General features: G+C 31.6%; 1 long non-coding RNA gene across 1 annotated transcript; it reads right to left on the bottom strand.

Moving 5' to 3' along the window:
* Nucleotides 1-10,044: 10,044 nt before the first annotated feature.
* LOC145330692 (uncharacterized) lies at nt 10,045-12,262 on the bottom strand. Its single transcript, XR_013883551.1, has 2 exons — nt 12,186-12,262; nt 10,045-11,189 (listed from the first exon to the last, which is right to left on the bottom strand). It is a non-coding gene; the product is annotated as an uncharacterized LOC145330692 (long non-coding RNA).
* Between the last annotated feature and the right edge of the window lie 3,623 nt (nt 12,263-15,885).

Below are 15,885 nucleotides of genomic sequence, written 5' to 3'. Positions count from 1 at the left end.
TTTGGGACCCCTGCGTTTGTCGTAGGACCGTTTACTCTGCCTACATTTCTAGTTTTATACACAGTTGACAATGGATATGAATATGATAATTCCCTTCATTGTTCCGAACCGGTTTTTATACAGCGGAAATGTGCCGAATAAAAATATTACACTGTAAAAAGATACTTGATTTATTTCCGATGTCAAAATTATGAATGCCGTAAAATTTAATTTACTCTCGATATTTATACATTTTCTTTACAATAGAGAGAGAGAGAGCGAGTGATAAAAAGAAAGAAAGAGAGAGAGAGAGAGAGAGAGAACGAAAGAATGAGGGGGAAGGTGGTAGAGAGAGGGGTGGAAGTAGAGAGAGAGAGAGAGAAAATAAGAAAAAAACCGAAGAGAGTGAAAAATAATGCAAAGAGAGAGAGAAGAAGAGCGAAAAGAGAGGGTGGAAGATAGAGAGAAAGAGAGATAGAGAGAGAGAGAGGGGGGGGGGGGGGAGAGAAGAATGAGCAAAAAACGAAAAGAGTGAAAAATAATGTTAAGAGACAGAGGGAGAGATAGAGATAAGGAGAACAAAAAATAGCGAAGAAATTGAAGGAGAGAAAGAGATAGAGAGAGAGAGAGCGAGAGCGAGAAAGAGAGAAAGAAAGAGGAAGAAAGAGAGAGAGAGAGAGAGAGAGAGAGAGAGAGAGAAAGCGAAAAAAGAGGGTGGGAGATAGAGAGAAAGAGAGATAGAGAGCGAGAGAGAGAGATATATATATATAGAGAGAGAGATAGCGATAAGGAGAACAAAAAATAGCAAAGAAATTGAAGAAGAGAAAAAGATAGAGAGAGAGAGCGAGAAAGAAAGAAAGAAAGATGGAGAAAGAGAGAGAGAGAGAAAGAGAAAGAGATAGATAGAGAGAGAGAGAATGAGAGAGAGAAAGAGAGAGAAAAAGGGAGAGAGATAGAGAGAAAGAAATAAAGGGTCGAAAGAGAGAGATTGTGAAAAATATGAAGAATAAAAAAATCTCCGTTGCGAGTAATGTAAGAGGTTACGGAGTAACACTTTACACCTACCTGTACTTAAGATGTTGGCAGCATAGCCACTCTATAATTCTGAATGTCCATCTGTCAAATAATTTATTTAGAATATGCACATTGTTCGGCAAAAATTTTATCAAAGATTGAATCTTTTAACATTGAAGACAGAAAATTGAAGAACAACAATATGCAACCTAAATCTTAACAGACAGACCAACGCCTAAAGTGACGTATATATAAGATGCGCATTGGTTAGCAGAAAAAAAACGTCTACCTAAAATAGCAACCGTATAATTTATATTACCTCTTACGCACGGATTGACTGTCAAAGTAAGTTATATCTTAGCTACTAAAAAATAGGTAAGCCGATAAAGAGTATGTCATTTGCGGTCAGCGACAGGCAGACGGGTCAACCCGTACACAATCTAATTTAATAACAGTTGTGGTGTTTTCAATAAACTTTTGGGTTCATTCAAAAGTATGTACTTTTCTAACTGTCTTAAGAGTTATTTGTAGATATAAAAATACTTTAAAAACAATTATGACAAGATCTAACAGTAGCGAAGCACAAATGGACATATTGATAAATTGATTTAAAGAGCAGTTGTTCAGTGTTCATGAATAAAAATAGTTGATAAATAAATAAACCTTTTACAGCATAACTGCAGTACAACAGTAAGTATATTATAAACTGGATGCTTCTTGGTATAGTATAGGAGATCTTTAAAAAATAGCAGCAGACAAATCACATATTTGTCTTAAAAGTAAAAAGATGTTTTTTTTCTCTGTTACCAGAGGGGGAGGAGAATTGGGCTGTTTAGTGTTTATTACACTAGTCACCTAGTTTTACAACGATTGTCGTGCTTTTGCATTTGTCCCCCAAGTACGTATGTCGGTGTGTCTGCCTAAAATACTGACGGACTTCCTAATTATAGAAAAGATTCGTTTTTCAAAATTTTCGAGAAATTGTATTTTTAGTTTGGATGCCAAAATATTACGTTTTGTATGTAAGTTGATCTAAAAGACCATGGTTTAAACTTTAAAAATATCTCGCATGCCAATTTTCAGCATATTTCTTTTTTTGAGCAAAGCAACTCTTTATGTCTCTGTGCCGTTTAATTGGCTAATTCTCTATCTATCTCTCACTTAAATAGCCTTCATTTCAGCATTATAACTTCTATAATTAGCTTTCTAATTATCTTCTTTTTAGAGCCTCACAAATAGGGTTGGCAATCCGAATCCGGAATCCATCCATTTGGATTGTTCATTGTTCGGCTAAAATTAGCGTCTTGAGTTTTTTTGGTCCGAATATATATTTCAATTTTCATTTTGGCATCTGTATGGTCTAGAAATAGGAGAAAAGCTACTGTGGAAATATGGAGAAGAAAAAAACGTAGCTTTAGATTCTTCCCAGTACCCGGTATAATTTAGTTCCTTAATATATTTTTAAAACGGCCTTTTAAAATATTGCTAGAATCCGTCAAAAAAAAATATGAATCCGGAACCCACAGATTAAACCGTTTATTTTTTTTTGGCGGATTTTTGCAAGAGTCCAAATCCGGTCCAAAAAATGTACGGATTGCCAATAGTCCACAGTGGGATCTTTTGAAAAAAATCGGGACATCCAAAAAATCTAAAATCGACTTTTATCTATCCTAGGACCTAATAATGGCTGTAAGTAGACAGCTAGAAAAGAAATTTTTAAAAAATATTAATTTTTGGCGGGTTTATGCCATTTTTAAAAAAGGTAGTGAAAAATTTCTTTTCAGTTTTGATGATTTTCCAGATTTTTTTACACAATTTTTTCAAGGCAACAAAAAATACATTTATGTTCATCTTATGAAAAAAAAAATTTATTGAGGTACTTTTCAGATACCTGCACTAATGTCTAATTAAAGAAAAAATTTTAAAAAATATTTTTTTGGTGGTGTAAATTGACATTTTGTGAGAAAATTTCACCAAAAATATTAAGATTTTTAACCCTAAAAAATCAGTTTTCTCCATTTTACCCAAAAACGGACAAAAGGCCCCTGGTTTTGCAATAATAATATCAATATACAACATGTATTGTGTATAAAACAGTTTCACAACCTGGGGCCTCTTGTCCGTTTTTGAGTAATTGAGCATTTTACATTGCATGGTTTGAACAATTTCGTTCTTGTTAATTTCAAATTTTCCCCCGTTAGAGGGGGAAGGAGTCATTTTAGAGCCCAAAGTCATCTCTGCAATATTTTCAAACTTATTAAGGCGGATCTTTCTTGACTTTCTTGAAAATTTAATTTAAATGAAAAAAATAATAGCCAATTCCGTTTCTAATGGACTGACAGACGGACGGACATTGTGAATTATATAGTTGCTTCGCTGCACATTCACACTTTCATAGGGGACATTTTACTGTACAATATACTAGTACCCAAGGTTTCATAAACACGCTTTCTCATTCTTTGGTTTAGAAATTTTTAGTACTTTTTTTATTAAATCATGATTCGTTGTTTTCCAAACAGATCTATAGTATAGATGTATATACAGACAGCTACCTCCCTTCCTCTTTCGTCTGCTTCTAAATTATTTTCTGCTACTTGGCTATGTTTATATGAACGACACCATTAGTTTATTTTTAATGACCCAACAGAAAGGTTGCAAAAGGCGGTTGCGATGGGGAGATACAGTTACTTAACCCTTTCTCCCTCTAGTGTTTTACTCCAATGTTTACGATGACAGTAGTTCGAAATCTCGGATTTTTTAAAACTTGTTTTGTTCCCCCCCCCTTATTTTTGTACATTAACTGGTGTTTATACAAATGCGTCAATTTCAAATCCCCTACCCAAAATTTTTTTATAATTTTTTTTATCAAAACTCAAATAAGTAGAAAGGCGGTTGACTTATCCCCCTCCCACTTTAATAATACCTAAAGGCTTCTAGGGGGCGTTGCCCCTAGTCTATCTTAAAATAAAAGCTATATCTTGCATTATTTTTTTCAATTAGGTGTTTGAACACGAATTGCATATAGTAAAAATATTTTTCTTATTTAATTGTTATCTTAATAAGATAAAAGTTATACTTAAAAATTGTTTTAATAGTTATCATTATATTTTGCATTTTTAAAAAACACCAAAATTGACCAAAATATGGATAGCCTGATATCTAGTTGCCGAATGTGTACGCAGTTTCCTGAGTGTTTCCCCATCCTAGCTCAATATTTACTACTAGCTAAAAAAGCTTCAAACTTTAAAAAAAATATCAAAATTTGAAAAATCCAAATTTATAATGTATAAATCGTTTATACATTCAAATTTAGATTTTTTGAGGGAAGTTTGAAAATTTTTAGCTAGTAGTAAATATTGAGCTAGGATGAGGAAACACACAGGAAACTGCGTACACATTCGGCAACTAGATATCAGGCTATCAAAATATGCGTATATATTTTGTACTCACTTGCGTCATTATTATTTCAGATTTTATTTACCCGTCATTAATGTTTACCACTAGCATTGGACAAACTTATCAATTATTTTGTTTTGACAATTAGGGAGAGGTCATTTGAATTTTAGTTTCCGAATGTGTACTCAATTTCCTCGGTGTTTCCTCATCCTATCTTAATATTTACTACTAGCTAAAAAAAGCTTCAAACTTCCAAACTTTCAAGATTATTTTAAGTTTGAAGCTTTTTTAGCAGTAAATATTGAGATAGGATGAGGAAACACCGACTGCTAAAAAATCTTCAAACTTAAAAAAAAAAGTTTGGAAGTTTGAAGATTTTTTAGCTAGTAGTAAATATTGAGATAGGATGAGGAAACACCGAGGAAATTGAGTACACATTCGGAAACTAAAATTCAAATGACCCAGGGAGAGGATGTACAACACTGTACAGTGTACATTGTCAGGGATCTAAAGGGATAGTTTTTGGGCCGTTTCTTTTGGTGTGTGATTTTTGTGTAAAATCTTCTTCTAACATCGACTCTATTGTCCCTGCATATTTTTCTAGATAAACTATCTTTAAATATAAGTTAAGACAATGGCCGATAATTTGATGTACAGCGCTAATGATGATACACATAAGTACCCCTTCTGTAGATTACAATTAGTAGTTGAAACGTTTGTACACTTAACTTACTGAATCAACCAATCAAAATTCAATAAAAGTCCCTAAAGTTGTTAAACCAACGAATAAAGAACGTTATTATAAAACTTTAAGGACTAGTATAATAAACAGCCCAATATTCCCTACCTTCCCAGTATATTATACAATTATTATTTGTCCATTGTCATATCTCTTAATTTGTTTGGAACAATAAACAAGGATGACATTATCCATAAAAGCGAAGCACTGAAACTGTAGGACAAACGGACATTAACACTTGTATAGTGTCAGAACTGAATAATCAGATTATAAAAGTATAAGTAAGTAAGTAAATTTGTTGAAAAACTGCTTGATACAGGATAATGTTTATGGACATACCTACATTTTTAGGGATTTTTAATTATATAGTCGCTTCGCTTATAATATTGTACTTTGTTGTCACAGGAATCAATATACCAACACCAGATCAAACGGATAATTAGATCACATAAAAATTTGTTGTTAAAAAAGTAGAAAAATCAACATGTTTAAAATGGACGTACGGACATTCTGGTAATGATTATAGAGTTGCTATGCTTTCTAAATCGTACCAAACTACTACAGGAATCACCATGCAAAGTTTGAAATCGATAGGACAATTCTAACATATCTAAATTAACGAAAAAAAGCTATCTGTCTCGGACGGACGTACGAATGGACCGACCCTAATTATAGAAAAGCTGCACTTTTAAAAAGAAAGTTTTACGCACATTCATACACATAATATTCATTAGGTTTGCTATTTTTAACAATAATTATATTTTCAAGGGAGTCTAACTCTACAGTTACATTCAAGAAACAAGAAGGACGATTTTGTCCAAAAACGAGATTTTTAATATCCGCTGGATTAGAACCAGTTCCCATCCATACTGAAAATTCATCTATAGCATCGCATAATAGACAATAGTAAAATAAAATCATAAAATTAAAATCAGTGTGCAAAATAAAACCATTATTTCTTCATGTAATATACATTGCATTTTCCTTCTATACATGTTTATTTATTAATAACTTAGTTATTTTTCTCGTATTAATTCGAATCCGGTGGATAGGAACCGGTTCTCATCCATACGAAAAAACTATGTCTAGCATCGTATTATATCCAGCTTTCTACGAATATCAAAATGTACAATCATAAGACTAAAACCAGTTTTTTAGCCCGTGCCTATGGCACCTCGGGGCTAAAAAACTGGTTTTAATCTTATAATTGTACATTCTATATCCGCGGAAAGCCGTTTATAATACGATGAAAGAAATGACTATTCTTCATTTTCTTCAACATTGACCAAACTTTCATGAAAATTGTGGGGCATAATCCTGAGTTGCTACCCTGTACCTAACTAACCTACCCTAACCGAAGATAAGGCTTCATAGTTTGGTAAATGATCTATTCAACATTTCAACCGACGTCACTTTAGTTTGCTAACATCCAGCTCATTTATTGGTCAGTTTGTGCATCCAGTAGGAGAATAGGGGATGGGGGGTATTCCTACCTTTTCCCTCGAGTGCCACCAGAGGCCTCTAGGGGCGTATCTACCAGTGAAAGTATTAAAGGATTACAGTTAAACTGTTTTTAAACTATTTTTGAATGGGGGTTCAAAAATATACTAGGACACCTATAGAATCAGACTGCAGAGCCCAAATTTGAATTAAGTCCCCAATAAACTTTTTTTGGGGGATTTAAAAATTAATTTTTACTGTTGCTCTGGTCATTTTTACCAGATCAAAAGGTCTTTTTTTACTTCGTGTAATATTGTAACTTAGTGAACAATTTTATATAATTCACTTTATACTGATACAATAAAAAAAACATTACTCTGTTCAATGGAAATAATTTTTTTTCTAAAACAATTAATTTCATTGAAAAATCTGACATAATACAATAAAAAACATAATGCTGAATTAGAAATTAGAATTTCCGAAAGAGTGTTTTCACAAAGTGACTTATTTCAAACGTAGTTAAATAATTTTATTTAATAAAAATGAAAAGAATGAAAACCCTACTCATAAAAGATACATACTTTTTAAAAATACTTTTAAAAATATGTTGAATAATCTTATTTTATATCATATTTGTAAATGTGACAAAATAAATTTGTTGTATTGCATAAACATTTGTTGTCATCTTAATTTATTTAACCCTTTACAGCCAATTTTTATGTGTTTTAATGTATAATAGACATGAAACATTTTTATGTTAATTCATTGATATATTGTAAAGAATTAATTTTTAATTAGTATTGATAGATAAAATCAAAAGACCTAAATTTACTGTATACTTGCATACAATATTTACGAAGCAAGACACTCTAAAAGCTGAGTATTTTACCTACAAAGGGAAGAAACATCACGATTCAGTAAAAATTATTTAATCCATAGTAAAAAATAAACTTTAAAATCCTAATAAAAATTGATGTGGGCAATTGTTCTCATTTTTGGCTTTGCAGTATGATTCTACAGATGTCAAAGTATATTTTTAATATACCTTTTAAAAATAGTTTAAAAACAGTTTAATGTTTCAGTAAAGACTTTGTCAATATCTTTGACTTATTCAGATGTATTAAACCAAAGCTACACAAATTTAATAAAGAATAGTTATTTATCATATTTTCGTAATATTGTGAATGCTAGAAAGGATATTAAAATTATTTCAACAATTTTGGTCATGTGATCAAAATTTGAATTTTCCTTCTACTATTGCCCCCTCTGGGGGCGAAGTAGGTGGAAATTTAAATTTTTGTCACTTGACCTTAATATTGGTGAAATAATTTTGAATGACCTTTCTTGTATAAGCAATATTAATAAAATACGATACTTGGTTTTGTCTCATTCTCTATCTTTTACTTAAATTCAAAAAAGTCTATCAAAAAATTTACATCATCTAAGGGTGAACAATAAATATCTCTGTCTATTTTTCTCTATATTTCTTCCCCCTCCCCCCTTCCTCACTTTTCTGTCTATTTCCTTCTCTCTCTCCTCCTCTTTTGTACGTTCATTTATACAATAGAGATAACCTAGAGACAGCACAAGGGAATTTTGTTTACATTATGTATCAGCTATAAATTGTTGAATATCTTAGGTTAAAGCTTTCCTTGGGTGAAATATTTGAAGAAAATATTTCTTCCATCATATAATGTGAAGCGTATGACACAACATATAATAAGTTAGTTATAAATAATTTAATTTCTTATAATAAAGTTATCTTTCTAAAAATTATATCATTGAAAAATTTAGTTGCAAATAATGTTGCCTATAGGGCTGTATTTCATATACAACAAAAAGTGAACAAAGGTTTCTTTTTAAGAAAAAAATGGGGTCAGATTGACCATCTATGTCTAATGTTTATACCCACATCAAATATTAAATTAAAACAATGTACAGTAGAGTGGATCAATTTTGGACATTGAATTTGTAATCAACATCTACAGTTTAAACGTCATATAAGAAACCTAAATATAAAAAATTGATTTTGTCCTTGAGGGGAAATGGGGGGAAGGTGTTTCCATGCATTAAAAATTTTAGAAGTTTATTCTGGAGGTGCAACTTTTTTTCTTTCAAAGTATTGCTTTATGCATCTTTTTGAATTTGTCTTGTTGATTAATATAAGAATATCAAATTGGTTTTAAAAAATATTCATCCAAGCATGAAAAATCTTAAATTAAATGTAAAATCTCTTGGTTTTTAAATTTATTTATGGATTTTTCTTGCTAGGATCAATAGTTTTATAAACAGATTTTTTATTCTTATTCTACTCTTCAAGACAAAATTGGGAAGGTGCATAAAGCTATACTTTGAAAGAAAAATAATTGCCCCCCCCCCAAAAAAAAAAAAAAAAATTCTCCCCACAAGTGTCTTTCTAAAAGTTTACATGCATCAGCGACCCTCCCCATTATTCAAAATATTTTCTTTTCATTTTTTGGTCTCTTATATGATGTTCAGACAGAAAGTGTATGTAGCACATTTAAATTAGAAAATCATTGAAAATCAAGCCACTCTAATGTACAGCATTTATTTCTTCAATTCCACAGTACAAAATTATTCCTGTATTTTAATTTAACATATCATATAGGAAAAAATATTCTTGTATTTAAAATTAAAAATCATGTTGGAATTTTTTTTACAATTTTTAAATTTTTTAATAATGTACAGCAAATTATTTCCTTTATATCTGATGTTTTGAAATTTATAAGATAGTTAGAATAAATTACAGAAATAAACAAAGATTTAAAGAAGAGAGCGTGAGGGGGGGGGTCGAGGGGGGTTTCCCCCCTCAGGAGAGGGGGGGTTGAGGGGGGTCTCCCCCCTCAGAAAAAGCTTGGGCTTAAATCTTCAACAAATAAAGAAAACAAAATTATTTTAAAAATTTCTTTTTTATGTTAAATATTATTATTTTTGTGACACTTGATTTTGAATGACAAAAATAAATATTACCCACTGTATGAAATGTTAAATTAGAAATCAATAATGATGTTGGAAAATTTATTCTCATTTTATACTCTTAAAAAAGGAATTGACAAAAAATAATAATTTTTATTCCAAACTTTTAAAACAGCATGCCTATTTCTTATTGGTTGACACTCAAATTAAAATAAAATAATGAATATTTTTTCAAGACCAGAAATAAATTTGAAATAAATAATTTTCTTTCCCCTATATTTTTTATTCCAAAATGCCAAGAATTAATTTTGAAATAAAATAATTTTCTTTCCAATATTTTTATTCCTTTTTCTTATTGGACGTCATTTTGTGTCCAATGAGAGACTAGTGTTTAAATATTTTAAAGCTTATTACAGCATTTATTTTGAATATGATAATAGCAACATTCTCACATTAAATGTGATAAAACATTATATATTACATTGTCATAATTCTCTAATTTGTTAAATAGAGATTTGCATAAAGTTAACATTAAAAAATTTCAAAATTAAAATGTTTATTGCAAAGCATCGAAATATAAGTTTGACATATAAATTAATCATTCCCTATCAAAAATAAATCAAAATTATTTCAGTCAACATATCAGAACACCATGATAGGATCAAAATATTTACAGATATATTGTTTAAAACCAATATGTATATTTTTTTTATTTTTATAAAAAAAAGAATTTTTTATATATGTTGTCTAGAGGCAGGATCCAACGCAAATCACAACGTGTACATGTTTTAGTATAATTTGGGGATCATGGATAGAAAATGAAGTTGTGGGTTTTGTCGTATTTTCATAGTAGCTTTTCTCCTTTTTCTAGCCCCTGCGAGGGTCTAGCCCGACGGGGCAATCATTAACATTTACTTAACCTAACCTAACCTAAAATTACCTTTCAAAAGCCACTGCAAAAATACGATGAAATTCGCAACTTCATTTCCTTTCCATGACCCCAAATTGGATTACTAAACAATAACATTATGATGATGCGGTAGGATATTTATGGGCAGACTGTGGCGCAGGCAGCAACACAGACTAGGTGTTGGCAGTAAAGGCAGCAGCGGTCACCTGGGTACAGCAGCAAGGATACAGATTAATCACGAATCTAAAGGGATAATACATTGGCCAATAAATTGATGTACAATTGACGATACACAAAATTAACCCCTTCCATAGATTAAAATAGTGGTTAAAATCTTTAAACACTGATATTGAATCAATCAAACTAAATTCACTAAAGTCCCCAAACTTAAAGTTATTTTAGGAAGTGAGTATTTAGGAGGAGTGGGGGAAACAGTGTATAGTGTCTATTAAAAAATGACGTAATAGAATACACATAATCAATGATAGGCCAGTATAAAATTTACTATTGGTCAATTACAATGTAAACTGGTCTATCATTGGTCATTTGTATTGTATTACGTCATTTTAATTGGACACTATACGCTTTTTCGGAGTGGGGGGTTAAAAAACCTAATAAAAATCTGTATATCCTTGCCTTAATTACAACAAACACCACCCTGACATTCTAAACCAGGACAACACTGGTCAATTGATGGTGCACATGGTGCTGGAGCATTCATATAGCAGGTGGCCCAGCCTTCAGGACATGATGAGGTTTCTGGCAAGCTTGCACCTGAAGTCAGGTTTTATATCCATTTTTGTCGTCTTTGTTCAATTGTGGTATCCGCCGAGGATAAATGGCAGACACCGGAGTTCAATTAGATTACGGCAGTGTGACAGACGTGGACACCTTACTATAGAGAAGCTACGCTTCTCTAGCTTTCACTAGATAATGATCAACATCTATTTTCAGTTGTCACTTTATTGAAGGGTTAAGAGATACTGAAGCTATATACAACAAACAATAATTACATGGATAGGAATAAATAATCATAACATAAAAGCATAAATAATACATATACAATGGTCAGTTTGGGCAATAATGATTCCCCCATCCCTGGAAAGGGTGGGGGAGAATTAAGAATACAGTTAACCATAATAAACATGACAGATTCAATCATTAATTCTAAGCGTAGGGAGGGGGTCACTAGACCCCTTCCCCAGGACTCGGGGGAGGGCCATTGACCCTCCACCGAACCCCAGATCAGGGGTGCCATAGACATGGCTCACGGTTGCCGAATACCACACAATCAATCAAGTATTTGGAACGTCTTCACTTAATGTCATTGATTGATTAAACGAATATGACAAAAATGGATGTAAAACCTCATAAATTCATATCTATAGTTGTTTCAAAGCAGAATCATGGCTATCTGTCTATTTCTACATCTTTCCCATAAGATCCTAGGACAAACATAACTACCCTGACCTATAAGAAGGTTCACTAAATAAAGAAGAACCATTTAGGTCCATTTCTACTTTTCCATAAGATCCTAGGACAAACATAACTACCCTGACCTATAAGAAGGTTCACTAAATAAAGAAGAACCATTTAGGTCCAGCGGTTTGCGAGATATTCTGCTTCACACAGACAGACACTCTGTTACTTTACATTTATCTTATTTTTCTCACCTTATTTAAATTTAAAAAAAAAAAAAGATAATTTAAAAATAAGGAGAGACGGATTCTATGCTAGCAATGCACTCTGAGGCACTAAATAATACTTTACCTAAGCAAGAAGATGCAAAGACTAGAATTGTAGCTGCTATGATAAGCTTCATTGTATCAAATGTACTACTATATTATTGACTTTAATTTCTCATTTTATACGTTTTTGTGGTAGCTAAGCTGCTCTATAATTGTCCATAAGTCAGCTACATTAACAAGTAAACAACGTTTTCTCTGATGCTATTTAAGAAAGAGAGCATAATTGCGCTAGAAGTATAGAATTCATTTTGTCCATTTGTCTGTCATTTATGATACAAAAAATATAAATATTAAAATAAATATTATGTTAATTGATGATTTTTCCTATTATGAATGTTGTCGTCCTTGTTTAAGATAAGAAGTATGTCATATGAGAAGAAAATATTTACTCTTTAGTCTAAGCATCATATAATTTGATAATTGGATATTTACATAGACGTCGTTTGTGTTAAAAGAGTGTTTATCCCCCCCCCCCTCAAACTTTGAAAACTCTCAGTTCTTGTATAAAGAAATTGACCTAAAATTAATTGTTTTGCTGTCTTAGACTTGAAAGCGAAAAGGCAGCACTTTGCATTTTTGAAAGCGAAGCTTTTCTATAATTAGGGTCGGTCCGTCCGTACGTCCGTTTGTCCGAGATAGATAGCTTTTATTCGTTAATTTAGGCATGTTAGAATTGTCATATCGATTTCAAACTTTGCATGATGATTCATGTAGTAGTTAGGTACGATTTAGAAAGCGGAGCAACTCTATAATCATTACCAGAATGTCCGTACGTCCATTTTAAACATGTTGATTTTTCTACTTTTTTAACAACAAATTTTTATGTAATCTAATTATTCGTTTGATCTGATTTTTGGTATATTGATTCCTGGGACAACAAAGAACAATATTATAAGCGAAGCAACTCTATAATCAAGTCCTAAAAATGTAAGTATGTCCATAAACATTATCCTGTATCAAGCAGTTTTTCAACAAATGTACTTACAATTTTGCTTCAACTCTTATACTTTTATATTCTGATTATTCAGTTCAGACACTATACAAGTGTTAATGTCCGTTTGTCCTACCGTTTCAGTGCTTCGCTTTTATGGATGTTGTCATCCTTGTTTTATAAGTGAAAAGACAATTGTTAAAATAAACTTTTTATTATACTAAAGTGGAGGTTTGAAGTAGTAAAAGCATTATGAAATTCAATGTTGTTGTTGACTTTATGATAATTATTGTGAATTTACTTGACGCACATGTTAAACTATTAATTGCTCAAAGAGTCAAAAGATAAAACAAGGATGACAACATCCATAAAAGCGGAGCACTGAAACGGTAAAACAAACGGACATTAACACTTGAATAGTGTCTGAACTGAATAATCAGAATAAAAAAATCTAAGAGTCGAAGCAAAATTGTAACTAAATTTGTTGAAAACTGCTTGATACAGGATAATGTTTATAGAAATACTTACATTTTTAGGACACCATGAAATCGAAAGAACAATTCTATTAACTACTCAAAGAGTCGAAAGATAAAAAAAATGATGATACCATCTGTAAAAGCAAAATCAACAAATCAGCCATTTGGACAAACTTGCAATAACAATTTTAGAGCAATAGCCTAATGAGAGGTTTAAAATTATCATTACGATTCTAACATTAGCGCATTCTGTTACTGACATAAACTTATACGGTCAGGATTCCCTTAGGGGTTAGGCATAAATAAGAAGGAAAAAAACTTCCCCCACCCCAACCCCCCTATTTTTTCAATTTAATAAAATAATATTGGGGACCAGTGCTCATAAGGAACTTTGAGGGAAAGCACCAGAAAAATTATTCATCCAAAATATATGTTTATAAAACAATTATATTCAAAGTTTAAAAAATTGTCGACCTTACATATAAACTTTTTGCAACAGAGTGTTGGTATCAATTTTTTAAAACTTTTTTCGTTTAATCAGAGAGAGAGGGGACATTGGGCTTTTTATAACACAGTCTACTTTAATAAAAATATTTTCTTATTCGTTAGCTTAACAAATTTGGGGAATTTTATTAAATTTTGATTGGATGGTTCATTAAGCGTTTCAGCCACTAATTGTAATCTATAAAAGGGGTACTTTTGTTTATCACTATTGGGGATGTACATTAATTCATCGGCTATTGTCTTATCCCTTTAGATCCCTGCATCTGTATCGTTTTCAAATAGACTCAGAAATTACTTATACTTAGAGAAAGTTTATTTATAACAAGGATGATAACATCCATAAAAGCGAAGCTCTGATACTGTAGAACATATGAACATTAACATTTGTAGGGTGTCAGAATTGAATGTAAATGTATACAAGTCGAAACGAAATTGTAAGTAAGTGTGTTGAAATACTACTTAAATAAAGGACATACTTACTTTTTTACGACTTAATTATAGAGATGCTTTGCTCTGTTGTCCTAGGAATCAGTATCCGAAAAATTAGATAAATCGAATAATTACATATATGACATAAAAATTTGTTGTTAAAAAAGTTAAAAATAAACATATTTAAATGGACGTACGGATAATCTGGTAACGATTATAGAGCTGTTACGCTTTCCAAATCGTACCTAACTACTACAGGAATTACCTTGCAAAGATTGAATTCTAAGGAAAATCGGCTTACATTAACGAAAAGAGCTAACCGTTACGGACGGATGGACAAACTGACCCTTGTTTTTAGAAAAGCTTCGATTTTAAGAATAAGAATGATTAGATCCATAAGGAATAAAGCACAAAAAAAAATTATTATAAACAACATACAAAGTAATATATGCTATTGTCAAATTATGTCAAACTTTGTATAGTTATTTATTCATCCTATAATATATGTATGGTAGTAAGAAAGTAGTAAGGGTTTTTGGTCTTAAGCTTAAAATATCAATGATTACTGAACTGATTAAAGGATGTTGTCATCCTTGTTTATTAGCAATGGAAAATTTTCCAGAGACATATTTCTACTTTTGTAACAACTTATAGACGTAAGCACAAGAACAATTATAACCAAAGAAAGTGGAACCTGGGAGGATTGGGACCATAGACTGTAAATTATGCTGGTTCCCAGAGTTATTAAGATATGTTAAATACTTGTATAGAGTATAGAGTTGTTATACTTATAAATATGTTGGATACTTATATAGTATAGAGTTGCTATGCCTTCAAATATGTTCATACTTGTAGAAACTATTGACAACTTTTAAATCTAATTTTTGGTTTTCCCCGTAAACAACTTTTTCGTTCTTGTAAAGCAGCAAATCTTTTAGAATGTTTTAGCCATAAAATTCAATCATATGTTTAATATAAACTTACATGCTAAAAAACAAGTCGATATATTTATCAGAGACATTGCTGAAAGATGAGTTCCCTCCTCCAGGTTGTTTTGGTCTACCCAGGAAAAAGGGAATGATATTCTGACAAACAATTCTAAAGGAAAATTTCCCAACAACCCCCTTCCCATTTTCCTCCCCCACCCCTCTTCACTTATATGAAAAAAAAACAAGATATACCCCCAGCTAACTTCCAGAAGTATCGTGATTTTTTGTAGAATTGATTGTTACAATAGCTAGGCCTGGGTCTACATGGTTTTCTCTTTCATTGGGTATTTCACGTCAAGGCTTTTTGGTTAGATCACCAAGTCCTTTCCTAGAGTTTGCCATCTCCATTTTCTCTGTTTTATTGTCAGATATGCTGTTTTTTCAGCCCACCTA

Source organism: Acartia tonsa, chromosome 10, assembly GCF_053477335.1.
Source record: "Acartia tonsa isolate MP-2025a chromosome 10, ASM5347733v1, whole genome shotgun sequence".
NCBI lineage: Eukaryota > Metazoa > Arthropoda > Copepoda > Calanoida > Acartiidae > Acartia > Acartia tonsa.
Note: the sequence above shows the minus strand (reverse complement) of the source record. Positions and strands in the feature narration are given on the sequence as shown.